The sequence below is a fragment of the Leucoraja erinacea genome, chromosome 12 (assembly GCF_028641065.1).
Source record: "Leucoraja erinacea ecotype New England chromosome 12, Leri_hhj_1, whole genome shotgun sequence".
Lineage (NCBI taxonomy): Eukaryota > Metazoa > Chordata > Chondrichthyes > Rajiformes > Rajidae > Leucoraja > Leucoraja erinaceus.
Window position 1 is genome coordinate 20932619 of NC_073388.1, and position 18009 is coordinate 20950627.

At 44.5% G+C, this 18009-nt stretch overlaps 1 non-coding gene across 1 annotated transcript; it reads right to left on the bottom strand.

Annotated features, from left to right (window-relative positions):
* Positions 1-16226: 16226 nt before the first annotated feature.
* Positions 16227-16299, bottom strand: trnav-uac (transfer RNA valine (anticodon UAC)). The gene has a single exon. It is a non-coding gene; the product is annotated as a tRNA-Val (tRNA).
* Between the last annotated feature and the right edge of the window lie 1710 nt (positions 16300-18009).

Genomic DNA, 18009 nt, shown 5'->3' on the forward strand with positions numbered 1-18009 from the left:
TTACTTACGGGTTCCTAGATTGCTCCAAGTCTAAGCCTAGATGAGTCCAAGCCTAGAGCCACAATCATTCCACAGACTTCACACAACTTTCATTAATATGAGGTTGCAAGCAGTGAGCACTGGCAGGTTTTTACTGCTGCCTATTCCTATTCACTGACTACCTTTTTTTTCAGTTGGAATTGGAGGAGAAATGGATGAAATTGAACCAAATAAATAAACTTACAAACGTGGCACAGTGCATTGCAGTCTAGTGCTGCTGCCACACAGCTAGAATCTCTTGGCTCCAGCAACCCAAGTTTGATCTATGGGGTGATTGTATGTTCTCTCCCCGACTGTTGGTTTTCCCTGGGTCTTCACACATTCCAAAGATACACAGGTAGGTTAATTTGCCACTGTAATTTGTTAAGTAGGTGCGTGGCAGGGAAATCAGGGTGGGGTTAAAGGGCACAAGAGAGAATAGGAAAGTAAGCAGGGGATTGGTGGTGATGAAACCCAGCAAAGAGTAGAAAGGCAGAATGGCCTACTTCATAGGATAATCTGAGAAACTCCAGCTGAATGTTACCACCAAACCATCCTCCGATTTAAATGCCTCCCAGTACCCATGTTTTGTGTTTGCATGTAGAGAATACACACTGGGTCAAAATAATGTAAGGTTATTGGGACCATTAGATCTATAATTCAGTGAGAATAGGTCTGTCCCTGCAGGGGAAGACTTGCAAAGGAGCAGGGTAAATCATTATATATCACCCCCACATCAGTCTGAAGAAAGGTCTCGACCCAAAATGTCACCTATTCCTTTGCTCCATAGATGCTGCCTCACCCGCTAGTTTCTCCAGCATTTTTGTCTACTTTTGATTTTTCCCGCATCTGCAGTTCTTTCTTAAACATATATCCCATTTCATTCGGTTTTAAACTGAACTGGTATAAAAGACTTAAAATCGACACAAAGTGCTGGAGTAACTCAGTGAGTCTGGCAGCATCACTGGAGAAAAAGGATGGGTGACGTTTTGGGTCGGGACCCTTCAGACTGGTGTATAAGACTTTGCTCTCAATGGTGTTTGGTAATCTGATCATTTTAATCTTTGACACCAGCACCCCCCACAGGGCGATGATAAGAATAGAAATAGCTGGAGATCCTTAGCAGACCTGTGCAAAAAGTAACAATTGCAATTTCAGTTCAATTACGTTCGAGCAGGAATTGGAAAAGTTAAGGGTCTGTCCCACTGCAGCGACCTAATCCGCGAGTTCAGAAGAATGTCTTCGACCATCAAGCTCGAGGCCACTCGCCTGGAAAGCCTCGAGCTGGATCGACCGTCAGTGATGAAACTGCAAGCTCGATCGACCACATGCACTTGCACTCACACTCACACAGCGGGGGCCAGGGAAAGCGGGGGAGCGCTGTCTGAAATTCACACCCGCGATGAAGAGGAAGGTAAAAACGGCTGCACAGTGTACGGTATGTCCTTTGGGGGGGGGGGGGGGGGGGGGGGGGGGGGTGAAGGAGTGGAGACACATTTAAGAAGTCAGACAAGGTTTAATAAAGTTTAGCAGGCATTTAACTTACCGGTCGGTTTTCCTTGGTCCTGTAAACTCCAATGAGCCAATTAAAATGCCTGGTCAGCGAAGGAGATTGCCTACGGCTGCCCTCGACTGCCTGTAACTAAATAATGACCCCACTCCACTGCACTACGAGTTAAAAAGAGCCATGCCGACCAATTTTTAATAGCGGAAAATGTTTCAACATACTGAAAATATTTCCCCAACCTAGCTGAGGCTGCGAGCATGCGGGAACTTCCCTCGAGCATGCAGGAGAGTTCCAGTGACCTCGTAGGGCCTCCTAGGACCACGTGTCGACCATGCTGCGAGTTTGTCGAGGGCAAACTCTTCTAAACTCGCAGATTAGGTCGCCGCAGTGGGACAGCCCCTTTAAGCATTGAATATGTTGTAAGTTACAGAGGGTGGAGAAAAGAAAGGTAATATTTATAATGAGATGACCAAGAAGGATCAAATGATAGTTGTGCCAACTGTGAAAAGGTGGTGATCTATTTGAGAGAGATGAATGAGAACAAATGGGGGAAATAACTACTGGAATGATGAGATCCAAAATGCCACAGTTGCTGATAGAATTAAGGAATAAGTTCCAGTGCATGGATAGCTGACAATAGACTCGGAGAAGATCAAAGTCAGTCAGTTATAGGGGAAAGAAATGCAGGTGAAGGTCCTGACAAGCCCAGTGATGAGAAGTTTGTCAAAGACAAATATGACACAAAGTTACTGCAGCTTTCTATCCTTGAAATGTGGGGAGTCGATTCCTACTTTTATAGATGTATTGAAGAATTCTTCATGTATTGTCATATTCTGTATAAATTAATGAGCATGTTAATTTGTCTCTAATAAGACGACTAGAATACTTGACTCTAAAAGGAAAATGAATTGTGATGCTGAAATGCAAAGGACATAAAGTCAATTACCCATTAATCCAAGGTTTTATCAAATTGTACTTTTTAAAGGAGGGAAATAGAATGTAAGTTTCTGATCCTAATTGTCAACCACAATATGCATTTATCTACTCCCTCTTAGTTGGGAACATCGCATAGTGACTTAAAAATATTAACAACAAGAATCAAAACTGTTTTTAAAGGAAGGGAAAGTAATGATTCAGGAAAGATTCCTGAATGGGACTAAAGATGTGACATAAGCTAGGTGTAGAGCTAGTATTGGGATGGGATACATCCCATTTCAATTCTAATTTCCCACTTTTGAACTCGAGGTGTGGGTATATTAGTAGGTGGGCTGTGCAAGGAGTTAGCGCTAATTATAGTTGAGGTTACGTGTGAGTGGGATTTAATGTGAAGTTGAGTCAAATTAGTTTGTGTAAGTTTAGACCAGCAATTATAGCTTTGGCAAGCTAGCACCTCACTATTACTCCTGAGAAATACATAATAACGAATACATTTCCTATTGCGATTTTGATTCATACCATTAAACATGTGGCACTAGATCAGGGGTTCCCAACCTTTTTCGTCCCGTTTACCCCTGGCAACTTTAATAGCGTATAACAATGTTATTTCACTTATTTATGAACAACTAATGTTGAACTGATACCGTATACCACAACCAAACAGTCAGTCAATGAGAAAAAATATGTACGAATCCAGAATCAACAAATTTACCCTCTGGGTAGGCAAAATTTACCCCAGGTTGGGAACCCTTGCACTCGATGATGGGGGCAAAATCTCTCAAACACACATCAAACACACTTCTGCTCCAAACTGGAGGATGAGACAGATGTTCGGCAGCTGTGGCGGGGCCTGAATGCAATCACCTCCTACAAGGCGAAACCAGGAGGCAGCTCGAATGTCGGCGAAACATCACTCCCTGACGAGCTCAATGCGTTTTACGCACGCTTTGATAGGGAGAATACTGATGTGCCTTCCCGAGCCCCCATTCGCTGTGATGGTATTTCAGTCTCAGTCACAGAGGCCGACGTCAGGAAATCCTTCAGAGGGGTGAACCCTCGAAAAGCGCCTGGACTTGATGGTATAGTTCGTGTTCTAAAAACCTGTGCGGACCAACTGGCTGGAGTTTTTACGGACATTTTCAACCTCTCACTTCTGAGGTCCGAGGTTCCCACCTGCTTCAAAAGGGCATCAATTATACCAGTGCCCAAGAAGAGTAAGGTGACGTGCCTCAATGACTATCGACCAGTGGCACTAACGCCTGTGGTGATGAAGTGCTTCGAGAGGTTGATCATGGCGCAAATCAACTCCTACCTCGACAAATACCTGGACCCACTGCAGTTCGCTTACCGCCACAACAGATCAATGGTGGATGCGATCTCGCTGGCCCTCCACTCTGCTCTGGACCACTTGGACAACAAAAACTCATATGTCAGGCTGTTATTCATTAATTACAGCTCGGCATATAATACAATCATCCCCTCCAAGCTGGTTACCAAACTCGCAGAACAGGGTCTCTGCGCATCCCTCTGCAACTGGATCCTCGACTTCCTCATCCACAGACCACAGTCTGTTCGTAGTGGTGGACATGTGTCAGACTCGATAACAATCAGCACGGGAGCACCTCAAGGCTGTGTGCTCAGCCCCCTGCTGTACTCACCCTATACTCAAGATTGCGTAGCCGGTCATAGTGCAAACTCCATCATCAAGTTCGCTGACAACACCACTGTCGTGGGACGTATCACTGATGGGGATGAGTCAGAGTAAAGAAGAGAGATCGAGCGACTGTCCATATGGTGCCAGCACAATAACCTGGCCCTCAACACCAGCAAAACCAAGGAACTGATTGGGGACTTTGGAAGGAGTAGGATGGGGACCCACAGTCCCGTTTATATCAACAGGTCGAAGGTTGAAAGGGTCAAGAGCTTCAAATTCCTGGGCGTGCACATCTCTGAAGATCTTTCCTGGTCCGAGAACACTGATGCAATTATTCCTGAGATGATTATGGAGAGTCGGTTTGTCAAGGAGGACTCTCTCTAACTTCTACAGGTGCACAGTAGAGAGCATGCTGACCGGTTGCATCGTGGCTTGGTAGGGCAACTTGAGCGCCCTGGAAAGGAAAAGACTACAAAAAGTAGTAAACACTGCCCAGTCCATTATCAGCTCTGACCTCCCTACCATCGAGGAGATCTATCGCAGTCGCTGCCTCAAAAAGGCTGGCAGTATCATGAAAGACCCACACCATCATGGCCACACACTCATCTCCCTAATACCTTCAGGAAGAAGGTACAGGGGCCTGAAAACTGCAACAAACTGGTTCAGGAATAGCTACTTCCCCACAGCCATCAGGCTATTAAACTTAGCATATGGACAAAACTCTGAACATTAATAGCCCATTATCAGTTATTTGCACTTTATCAGTTTATTTATTCATGTGTGTATATTCGTATATAATGGTATATGGACACACTGATCTGTTCTGTAGTCAATGCCTATTATGTTCTGTTGTGCTGAAGCAAAGCAAGAATTTCATTGTCCTATCAGGGACATATGACAATAAAGTCTCTTGAATCTTGAATCAATAGTTGACTGATCAGCAAAGAAAACCTGGATTATGTAAAATAAACATGATTGAATTTCACTTCCATTATCCATCCTTGAACTAATTAATTTGTAAATTAAAAATAATTACAGATTGCAATCTTGTGAGTCATTTGAAAAGTATTAAGTTTTAAGAATTTGTGGCTACAAAAATTAGCTGCAGAATAAAGCCCCTGTCACACTTAGGAGACCTAAACAGCAACCTCCGGTGACCTTGCCCGCCACCCAACAAAAAATCAAGGTCAAGGTGACCTGCAACCTCCTACCACCTCCCACGCATATGTTGAAAACCTTCCTTGGCTATGAAGAAAACCGGCTTCGACTAGACCTGCGACTAAAGAATTATCGATACTTAAAACGGCAACCTATTTTTAGTCGAGGCCAGTTTTAATCATGATGAAAAAATAGCAGCAACCCAGATGAAGCCTCGACCATGCGGAAACCACCTTTGGCCATTAGGGAGAGTGACCAAAACCTCCGGTGACTTCATGGAAACCTTGGGTGGCGGGCAAGGTCACCAGAGATTGCTGTTTAGGTCTCCTAAGTGGGACAGGGGCTTTACAGAACAATTGAGTTTCTTCAGTCACCAAATTTCCCAATATATTTATTTAGAGTGATCTCTCTTTATTGTATAACAAAAGCACAAAGCGCTGTAGTAATTCAGCGGTCAGGCAACATCTCTGGAGAACAAGGCAATGTTTCGGGTCAGGACCCTTCAGACTGATTGCAGAAGGGGGTGATGAAGCTGGAGGAGAGGTGGAGGCAGGACAAAGTCTGTTAAGTGACAGATGGATACAATATAAGGGGGAAGGGCGGGGGGGGGGGGGGGGTTGCTAATCATGTTCAATTTTAAGGGATACTAGGCCCAGGGGGACCCGTTGGGTCCTATCCCCTCAAACCACGATTGGGGGGGGGGGAGGGGGCCTGTGGCATCACACACAAATTAACCACCCCCCCCCCCCCCACACACACGCACTAACCACCCCCCCCCCACACACACACACACACACTAACCCCCCACACACACACACACACTAACACTTACACAACCCCACACACACACACACACACTAACCACCCCCCTTGATATTATATTAATATTATTAATTTGCTGCTTTTACCACATGACCTACCCTATCCACTCACGCATAGCCCCCAACTCACAGCTGCGGCTAGAGAGGTAGAGGGAGGGGGGGTAGAGAGAGAGAGGGGGGGCAGAGAGAGGGAGGGGGCAGAGAGAGGGAGAGGAGGCATAGCGAGCGAGGCAGACTGGGCAGAGAGATGCAGAGGGGGCAGAGAGAGAGGCAGAGAGAGAGGGGGTAGAGAGAGGGAGGAGGGGCAGAGAGAGAGAAGGAGGGGCAGAGAGAGAAGGAGGGGCAGAGAGAGAGGCAGAAAGGCAGATGGGGTAGAGAGAGAGGGGTGGAGAGAGGGAGGAGGGGCAGAGAGAGAGAGGGAGGGGCAGAGAAAGAGAGAGACTTGCTGAGTTACTCCAGACCTTTGTGTCTATATAACAAACACGCTTGTGCCAAAGCCTCAACACTTACCCTCAAAGACAGCAGTTGCACCTCAACAAACTGTGTCTCCCAAAGTACCCGCTCCCAACAAGCTGTTCCACTACTGCCTTCCTTCCCTTTATACACCATTAGGAATAGTCAAGTGTCCAACAAACCAAATAAAACTCTCAGCCTACTCAAAAGAAATGTTCACGCATGTAGTACATCTGTCAAAGAGAATGCCTACAAGTCCTTGGTCAGGCCCAAATTGGAGTATTGTGGAGCCGTATGGGATCCTTTCAACAACAACAACAAGATCACCCTGGAGAAAGTACAACGCCGAGCAGCCCGCTTTGTATGCAATGACTACAAGTGCAAATCAAGAGTGAATAATATGCTGACTTATTGCTTATTGACTACTCGTAATTAACTTAACTTTATTTAAGCTTTAAGCAACATTTCTTTAATACCTAAACTTAGAAACGTCTGGCACACTCTAGAAGAGCTCCGCACATGCGCCACTTCATTCTCCCCTCCTATTTATAAGTTGAGACGGTGAGGAGGTTTAATACGTCTTGATGACCGTCGCAGCACTGGAGCCTCAGGAGATAACGGAGTTTCAATAGCTGGGGATAGATATATTGCTTGGTCATCAACTTCACTCATATTGTTATTTAGATTTTCAATGTTAGAATTTCTTGTAGCAGTTTCCATAGAGGATGCTGGAAGTGTTGGAGGAAGTTCCCGATTAGTGTTATCAAGAAGCGACGGAGCTGACGGAGGAAGTTCTCGATTAGTGTTATCAGGAAGTGACAGAACTGATGGAGAAGACGGACATGGTGCAAGGTCATGAAGTGAGACAGTTGACTGACGTCCATCCCGATACTTGATAGTTGCATAAAAAGGGTTGACGTCAGTTCAACTTCATCCACAAAAGGTTCATTCTTATTTAATCGGACATAACGACGAAGCAACACAGGCCCAGGGCTCGTCAACCATGATGGCAGGGAAGTACCACTAGAAGAATACCGTTTGAAGTTAAAGAACCGCTCGTGTGGAGTAGTATTGGTAGCAGTTGACAGTAGAGATCTGATGGAGTGTAATGCATCTGGTAGAACACATTCCCACTGCTGATCTGGTATATCATTTGACTTTAAAGCAAGTTTCACTGCTTTCCAAATGATTCCGTTATATCTCTCAACCTGACCATTTCCAAAAGGGATGATATGGTGTTGTTTTACTTGTTGCAATTCCTCTCTTAGAAAGGGGATGGGATGCCCCAGAGCTCCGCAGAATGAGGCTAAAACTGATTGCATTTTACAAGGAGATTCACAAAATCACGCTATCAAATCTCCCGCCTTCCCAGAGCACCAACTGCCTTGAAACAAGACAAAATAATGGTCCCTACATCATCAACTCGCTAAATTTCAATACACTTTGCTGCCAATATTCCCTTTTCCCAAGGACGATAAGGGAATGGAATAGGTTACCACCCATCACACATGCTGCTCCCGATGTTAAGTCATTTAAAAAGGGGATTGAGCAACTAGATCTCCTCAACTTGGTCAAAAAGACCCACTTCAAAATGTAATCACTACTCTACTCCGACCTGCACGAGATAACCACTGATGAGATATTTGCGCAGTACTTGGTCAGAACCAGAATCAGAACCAGAACTCCTGGACACTAATGGCTGCTTTTTAACTCTCAGGCTGGTCCACCTCGCAGATGCTCCCTAGCCAGTGAAATAAACATTCAGTGGTAGTAAAAGGGGAAAGAGTACAAATCCTATCTTGGCAACTAGAATAAACATCAGGAAAATAAATACAAGGCCAGACAGTACATTTCAATTGGAACATATGGCTGTTGTTTGAAAAGCCTGTAGCTGCATCAGCAATGCCCCATCTCACTCGCCCACTGGGGGGAGCTGTTTTAAAACGACCACAATCTGGCAAAATAGTACCTGTACAATGCATTAGGGAGAAAAATGCATCCGTCAGATAAAGTTCCCAACTTTCTTCAGAGCTTGTCCCGCAAAGTTACTCCAGCTTTTTCTGTCTATCCTCGGCGGAAATACTGCCTGATCCACCGAGTTAGTCCAGCACTTTGTGTCTTTTTTATGTAAAGCAGCATCAGCAGTTCCTCCTCGTGTCTATAATGTATTAGTGTTGCTTTGAGCCACTTTACACCATAGAACTCACTGCAATTTCGACAATAAATGTATCCTCTTTGATTGTTGATGTAGGCAGGTGTTGACTAGAATCCAAAAGCTTCTTCACTAAACAAAAAACAAGGACCTGTTGTACTGAGTCCCTTTTGTTCATTTTCCAGACCAAGAGTGCCACTGGCAGAGAGTATACTCTTGTAAGACTTCCTAGACTGTTAATCAATCTAAAAGCTGCTGGACAACCTTTACCACAGGCAAACCAAGTGACAGTATTACCACGGCTGTAGCAATGATTTTGGCATCGTTACCTCGAACTAGTTTCGCATCAGAAACCAGCTGCCCAGTGAATGACATTTTAAAGTGTTTGCCCTGGAACATTGAGATGTATGGTGCAAGGAGACTTAAGCGGAAACCTGTAATAAAATAATAGCATTTGATCATCTAAAAGGTTGCACCAAAAATAAAGATACCATTACTGCTTCCCTTAAGGGAAGGACAGCCACCTTGGATCTGCATCAATGAAGAATAACAGCTGTGTAATCCTGCCTGCTTTCATTGTCTTCACAACACATGGCTCAAAGACAGATGGATCAGGCATCTGTACCTGACCCTTCATGACTGACGGGGTTGTAGGTATAAAGGTCAGAGAGTGGAAATAGCAGACATAATAAATCAAAGGCTGATATGATGTCAGAAAACATTAAAGCGATCATTCTCACTGTGTATGTTTAAGAAGGAACTGCAGATGCTGGAAAATATCGAAGGTAGATAAAAATGGGGGAGAAACTCAGCGGGTGAGGCAGCATCTGTCCAGAACAAGGGGTCACAGTTATAAAGGGGAAATCTTTTAGGACTGAGATGAAAAAAACATTTTTCACACAGAGTGGTGAATCTGTGGAATTCTCTGCCACAGAAAGTAGTTGAGGCCAGTTCATTGGCTATATTTAAGATTCAGATTCAGATTCAGATTCAGATTCAATTTAATTGTCATTGTCAGTGTACAGTACAGAGACTATCTCCCTTGAAGAGCGACATAGCAAACGATTTGAATAAATAAATAATAAGTGTCCGGGGGGAGGGGGGGGGGGGGGGGGGGATTGGCAGTCACCGAGGTACGTTGTTGAGTAGAGTGACAGCCGCCGGAAAGAAGCTGTTCCTCGACCTGCTGGTTCGGCAACGGAGAGACCTGTAGCGCTTCCCGGATGGTAGGAGGGTAAACAGTCCATGGTTGGGGTGAGAGCAGTCCTTGGCGATGCTGAGCGCCCTCTGTAGACAGCGCTTGCTTTGGACAGACTCAATGGAGGGGAGCGTGGATCCGGTGATGCGTTGGGCAATTTTCACCACCCTCTGCAATGCCTTCCGGTCGGAGACAGAGCAGTTGCCATACCATACTGTGAGGCAGTTGGTTGGTAAGAGGGAGTTAGATGTGGCCCTTGTGGCTAAAGGGATCAGGGGGTATGGAGAGAAGGCAGGTACAGGATACTGAGTTGGATGATCAGCCATGATCATATTGAATGGCAGTGCAGGCTCGAAGGGCCGAATGGCCTACTCCTGCAACTATTTTCTATGTTTCTATCTATGGAGCGAAGGAAAAGGTGACGTTTCGGGTCGAGACCCTTCTTCAGACTCTCACTGTGTATTTGCATGAGGTTTAAATGTTTTAATTTAATGGATCACTTCATTTGAAAAGTAAACAAAATGCAATTTGACTGCATTTTTTCTGTAATATAGTTTAAAAAATGGCATCAGTTTTCCAGTCAGTCACCAACTGTGAAGTCACTGAATCAGCATATTCCACCACAGCTCTTCCTGATCTAATCACAAACAAAAGCAAACAGACAAAGTCATGCCAGTCTTCCTTTTAGGCTGATCCTGCTGGACAAAGGACGACTACCTTCAATTCCAGTTCTGTGAGCTCTGAGATATTGATGAGTCTAATGTGGAACGCACAGCCCCTGAACCAGGTGATGCAGCTGGTGCTTTCTGGAACTGATGACTGGGTAGTTTGGAAGCTGCTGCTCTCCTGTCACAGTTTGTGTTTCTATGTGCCCCTGATGAATGGATTTGATGCTCTTGATGGGATCTAAATGCAATTCTTCTCCACTTTGAAAAGCTTTGGGCCAAAGATCCCCTCTAACAGGAATTCTTTTTTTCTTTAAGTTGCAATAAGAACATCCTTGAATTCTTTCCTCATTTGAGTCAAGAGTGTTTTATTGCCATATGTCCCAAAACAGAACAGTTAAATTCTTACTTGTTTCGTAAATTCTTAATTAAATTCTTAAAATTCTTCCACTTGATAATCTCTTGCTGTGAGAGTTCAGTCTGGAGTAGGATAAACTGCAGCTGCTGGTTTAAATCGAAGGTAGACACAAAATGCTGGAGTAACTCAGCGGGACTGGCAGCATCTCTGGAGAGAAGGAATGGGTGAGATTTCGGGTCAAGACCCTTCTTCAGACTGAAACATCACCCATTTCTTCTCTCCAGAGATGCTGCCTGTCCCGCTGAGTTACTCCAGCATTTTGTGTCTACCATCTGTTTCTGGAATATGGTTATCGTTGCCGCTCAGTGGTCGAATTAATGTTTGTAAGTCATAGGAGCAGAAGTAGGCCATTCAGCACTGAATCTACCCTGCCATTCAATCATAGCTGATCCATCTTTCCCTCTCAACCCCATTCTACTGCCTTCTCCCCATATCCCTTGACACCCTTACTAAGCAAGTATCTGTCAAACTCCACCTTAAAAATACCCAATAACTTGGCCTCCACAGCCATCTGTGACAATGTATTCCACAGATTCACCACCCTCTAACTAAAGAAATTACTCCTTATCTCCTTTCTAAAGGTACGTCCTTTTATTCTGAGGTGATGCCCTCTGGTTCCCCCAATAGTGGAAACATCCTCACCACTCTATCCAGGCATTTCAATATTCGGTAGGTTTCAATGCGGTTCCCCCTTATCCTTTTAAACTCCAGCAAGTACAGGCCCAGTACCGTCAAATGCTCATCATGTTAACCAAATCGGCCCCAGGATTATTCTCGTAAACCTCCTTTGGAACCTCTCCAAAGCCAGCACATCCTTCCTCAGATATGGGGCCCAAAACTGCTCACAATACTCCAAATGCTGTCTGACCAGTGCCTTATAAATCCTCTGCTTTACATTCGTCTTCTGATATTCTAGGGCCTCAATAATAATTAGAACATGCACATAAACGTGTCATTGTGTAGTGCAGTTCAACAACAGAAGTTGGATGACCTTGGTTCTAGAGCGTGATGTAGATCAGTGTCACATGAGGAAAAAGCATGTTGGAAGTCATTTGCAGTATTATAGAAAGAGAGAATGAGAAAAGCACTGGAGCAGTGATACAGCCATCTTTAGCATTGAGGTTGTATCTATTGTCACCAGATGGTTAGAATCACAGTTGGTATGCCACAATGAATCAGATGTAAGAGGGAGATTAATTTCAGCAGGCAGCCAAATATGCAAAGTATGCTCCACAGTCCTCTGGGCTTTGTGAGGTCAAGAACGTCCTTATGAAATGGTCGATGCTGCTCCCTGCATTTCTCTCGGATGACACTTGATGGAGCATCTACTGTGCCTCCAGATGAATGGAATCCACACTGCTATCCACTAGGGGGAGGCGGTTGAGGAGGACCTTGGTGGAGACTTGTGGCCAACAGGAGTTGCCAAAATTGGATAGGTTTCTTTTATTGAAAATGCTCATGATTACAACACCTCTGAAATAATTTTCTCCTCTTCATGGACATGGGAAATGAGGCTGTGATATTTGGCTGAAATTTCTCTCAACTACATTTTAGAACATCAATAATCATACCATCTGCTCTTGAGGCCTTGTTATTCCTCAAATGACAATGATCTATGAAACATGGTGGGTAGAAAAGGGAGTGGGACGCTCAGCAACTAGATAATTATTACATGCACAGATCCTTCAGCACAGTCAAGGCCGTCTATAGCTAAACGGTACAAGTTTCAACCTTACTGTGAGCCAAGAGCTGACATGATCTCCTTTAACTCCATCTCCCAGAAAACTATCCGTCATGCACACATATCAAACACACACCCAGACATTCCATTAGTCAATAATTGTCCATTACAAGCGTACGCTGGCTAATTTGCATGCCGCACCCTGTCCTGTCATACTGAAGCCAGCATAGGGGTCCTAAATGCCAAATTAATTCAAGAGACTTGGCAAAGCTTTGTTTCAATGCTGCAGAAAACAACTGTGGTTCATGACCTACAAGAGTCCCTGTCCATGTTCTGATGACCCAAGTTGGATAACTAATTCATATTTTTCATATCGTTTTAATTCTTGCTTTAGTGTAGAGAATTTTTTTTTCCTTATTTTCTTTCTCATTTGTTTTTAACTGTAGTATGTTTATGCTTACTTGTTCTGGTTCATCACCCACAATCAGAGGGGAAAAAATCCACATCTTCGCCTTTCAGAATTTGAAGGAACTTATTTATTTCACTTTACCACTACATCTTTCCAGACAGTTGCATCCTCTCAATTATGGTGAAATTCTTATAAATGATTTCTACATTTTCATCCATGCATCAGATGAGAACCCACCCAAGCAATTCAACTGTAAATTACCCCAACGTGCATAATGCTATTTTCTGTAGGTCAAACACACAATGTTTTATTTTGAATCCCAATTGTACACCAGCACAAACAACTCTAATCATGAGTTACTCCTTTGCATCATGTAGTCGAACCATGGGAATTTTGAAACGTCTGTTGAGAGGATATTGAGTAACCTTAGATTTTCTGTCAAGATAAGTAGTTACGACATTGACTCCATACTTCACTCATAATATTGCTATTTTTAATTCTGAGAACAGCTTATTTTTTTCCCTGGAGATTTTCGTACCCCTTCAACCTGAGGATGAAACCTGATATGGTTAATTCTCCCGACCCTTTAAAACAACAGGTGTTTGCTCTTGATCACTTGTGCTAAACAGTCAATATAGTGAAGCCTACTCATTGCACCATTCCAGACTGCAGGAGCACGTGCTGAAGGACATACTGAAGCTTGATGCAGCCACGCCAAGCCTCTGCTGAGTGGGACCACAGTCTAGGGTCCTTTCACTGCTCCACGTTCGGGAGCAGAGCCTGGGTGGAGATGCCCCTCAAACAAGGGAAGGGATATCACCCCAAGGGCAACATGAGTGTCACGGGAGCCTGGCATAATGATATTTTCATGACACGACCAAATACAACACTAATACATGTATGTACAGCCACTGAGTATGTTGGAAGAGTTTTTGTACAGTTATTGTTTTATATATATTTTTAATTCTGAATAACATTTATTTTTGGGAAATAATTGCACGTTTTACCAGTGTTTGCTTTGAACCTGGAGTTATTTTGGAAGGATAGTACAACGTGCATGTAATGGACTAGCCTAATCTTATTTCTGACCATCAATAAAGAATTCTGAATAACATTTTAAATATATTCAAAGAGCAGTTAGAAGACAGCAGCATAAAAAGTAGTTAAATTAGACGGAGGGGAAACTTTATGTAATTAGAGGAAGAAATAAAAGGAAATGAGGTGCCTCGTGTGGTAAAATAAATCTAGCCCTTTTCGCCAGGATATCCACAAGTGTAAGAGACACTGTTCTAAATTAGGATTCAATAAGAGCGGCACAGCCAATTGGATTATTTACTGTGTTTTTTTTATTGCCGATCATATGTAGTTATTAACACAAACCATGTAATCACAAATTTCGATACACTGAGCAAAATACCATGACCAAACTTAAGCAATATTTTTGTTACTAATAAATTCATTGCGGAGCGATGTTACATCATGTACCTTGGAAATAAATAAAACACCACGAGGATAGGCACAACATGCTGGAGTAACTCAGCGGGAAAGGCCGCTTCTCTGGAGAGAAGGAATGCGTGATGTTTCGGGTCGAGACCCTCCTTCGGTTTAAACCAGCATCTGCAGTTCCTTCCTACACAAATACCACGAGGAAACGGAATATAAATGCCAGCCTTGTGCGATGTTCGCTGTGTTGTTCGGAACAGTTGGACTGCTTTAATAAGAATAAGACTGCTATTACTTAATGCATATGCTCCAGAGACAACATGTCAACAGTAGCACGTTTGCCCTTGAAAAATAAATGCAAAACTTTCAATACAATGAAAGAATGGGGGGATGATTGCACGTGTGGCATGAGTTGAGGGTCGGGAAATAGTGTCAAACATCAGGAGCGACAGTGGGAGGCGGTGGAGCACTGACTGACTGAGGCACCGCCACGGGGAGACAGCGGGAGGGAGGGTGGGACACACACACACAGGGAGGGGACACACCGCATCCACACACACACACACAATTCTATAGCCCCTCAATACACGCTGAGGGATGGGGCTGCCCTGCAACCCCGGACCCCGATACACAGGGAGGAGAAACTCTGCAACCTCCCCGTTCACACACCCGGAGAGCTCTGCTCTGCAACTCCCCCCTGTTTTTGAGGGAGGGCCGGCCTACACCCACTGACACATTCCTCTGCACCCCCCCCCCCCCCCCCCCCCTTGGGAAGGGCCAATCTATACCCTCCCCAACACAATCACACGCAGAGGGAGCGCGGCCGCCCCGCATGTTTCCCCACCCCTCCCCCTCCCTTCCTCTCCCCCCGAGGCATAATCCCGCCCCACACCGGACTCAGGGAGGGGCAGCTCTTGATCCACAGCGAGGGAGGGGTTGCACTGCACTCCCCCCCTACTGGATGGGGCGTAGTGCACCTCTCCTCCACTCCATACTGTGCTGCACCCTCACCCTACATTGAAGAAGGGCTTATATCCGCCCCCTCACTCTACCGACCTCTGGATCAAAGATTATAGAGGAGCTCCTCTAGGATCTTTGCTCTGGATCTCTCTCTCTAACTCATATGATCTTTGCTCTCTCACTCTCTCACACACAAACACACCCCAGCAGCAGCCGGGCGAGGTGGGAAAGGGAATGAACACCCACTGAGGGGAGGAGGCAGTCGCTACCATAATTACATTGAGGGGGGAGGCAATGGAATCGATGGGAGGTGGCGAATGTTTGAGAATCGCAGCGACCTTTGTGCATTGAGCAAGATCCAGAGTTACGCACTGAGTTTCAGCCGCGAAACGGGAGCAGACCGAGTGCAACATTGCAAACCCGAATCTTGCAACGTTACTGAGCCGTGTGTGTGTGGGCAGTGGCATAAGATGCGATGCTGTTCTGTCCGGGAACGGAATTCGTCCTGAGATATTAGAATTCATCTAGCAGGCACTGTGATAACATTGTGTAGGAAGCTGGTTTACACCGAAAATAGACACAACGTGCCTGAGCAACTCAGGGGGGCAGGCAGCATCTCTGGAGAGAAGGAATGGGTCACGTTTCGGGAGGATCTCCGGTATTTTGTGTCTTCGATGTGCAAAGATCAATGGTCCAAATCTTCGGTGCAATTCAATTGTTCCCCCATTACAAAACATGAAACAAAAAAATACGTGGTTCCACTGGGGCTCGAACCCAGGACCTTCTGCGTGTAAAGCAGACGTGATAACCACTACACTATGGAACCCTCAGCTAGAACGGTTTCGAGTTCCTTTTACTGAGATAAGTACAAATGCAATTTACAGAGAATGCGAGAACTGTAATGTTTGAGAAGGAACTGCAGATGCTGGAACATCGAAGGCAGACAAAAATGCTGGAGAAACTCAGCAGGTGAGGCAGCATCTACGGAGCGAAGGAAATAGGCGACGTTTCGGGTCGAGACCCTTCTTCAGACTGTAATGATGTTTTTAAACGTAGAAAAAAGGAACTGCAGATGCTGGTTTACACAAAAGGACACAAAGTGCTGGAGTAACTCAGCCGTTCAGGAAGCATCTCTGGAGAACATGGATAGATGATGCTTCGGGTCGGGACTCTTTTTCCAGTCATTTGTGATGTTACTTTGGGTCTACAACAATTGCACTACAAGCTATTGGGGAGTCCTGAGTCCGGAGTCATTTGGTGGAGGTGCGCACCCACAAGTCTTTGCTGTTATGGGCGAACACGGTCACACACGCCCATTATACAATATTTTGGTGGTTATTCGTGGTGGGGGTTTCTAACCTCTGGCTTGACCGTCTGCACACATCTCTGGTGAAATGTTACTGTGAAAATACAATCAAATACACAAAGAGTATTGTATTGTATTCCATTTTATTGTCATTATCTCATAAGAGACAAGAGTATTTGTACAGCTTAAGAGTACTTAAACCAAACAGAACATCGGGAAATACAGGCAGACCGTTTAAAGACATGAAAACAGATATTAGTGTTTTCAACCCGTTCTTAAACACATTAACATTTTTTGAAACATTAACTAAATATTCTAGGTGTTTTTTTGTGAGGCAAAAGTCCAGAGAGTCTGTACATCCAAGGATATTCTGGTCCAGCCGGCTGACCTAACAATGCGGAAATATATATTGATACATGGATGTACATAGAAACATAGAAAATAGGTGCAGGAGTATGCCATTCGGCCCTTCGAGCCTGCACCGCCATTCAATATGATCATGGCTGATCATCCAACTCAGTATCCTGTACCTGCCTTCCCTCCATACCCCCTGATCCCTTTAGCCACAAGAGCCACATGGAGGTTAATATCTGGTAATAAACACGCTGGAGTTGGGTTCAGATAGTGGGGCATTTAGAGAAACAGGTAAAGTTGTTTTGCAAAAAGTAGATTATGTTTTTCAAAAAAAGGGAAGCTGGCAGCTTTTTAGAAGTCTCTTTCAGCATTAAGTGCGTCCATCAAAGATCATACAGTCGAAGACCACATCAAGTCCTTATTGCCTCTGAAGATAGATAGAACATACTGTAGTAACTCAGCAGCTTTTTATGTCTTTCTTCGTTTTAAACCAGCATCTGCGGTTCCTTCTTACACATGCTGTAGTGACTGAGTGGGCCAGGCAGCATCTCTGGAGAAAAGGAATAGGTGAAGTTTCGGGTCGAAACCACTTCTTCAGACTATACCTTGTCTAAGTAAAGGTAAATTTTAAGAAATTGCAAGCTTCCTTCTGCAGTAACAAACTACTTCAACTCTCGGCCTTTCCGATCAGTGACTGATCCCATGATACTGTCAACAGAAACCTGAGATAAGAGTTTTGTTTAATGGAGATTCACTCCAGAATTTGACAGATCTATCTTAGATAGAAAGCGTCCTGTCACTGTCATCATTGACGATAGTTAGCTCCAATAACTTCGATACAAAAAGCGACTGCAAATGCTGAGATCTTAAAAAAAC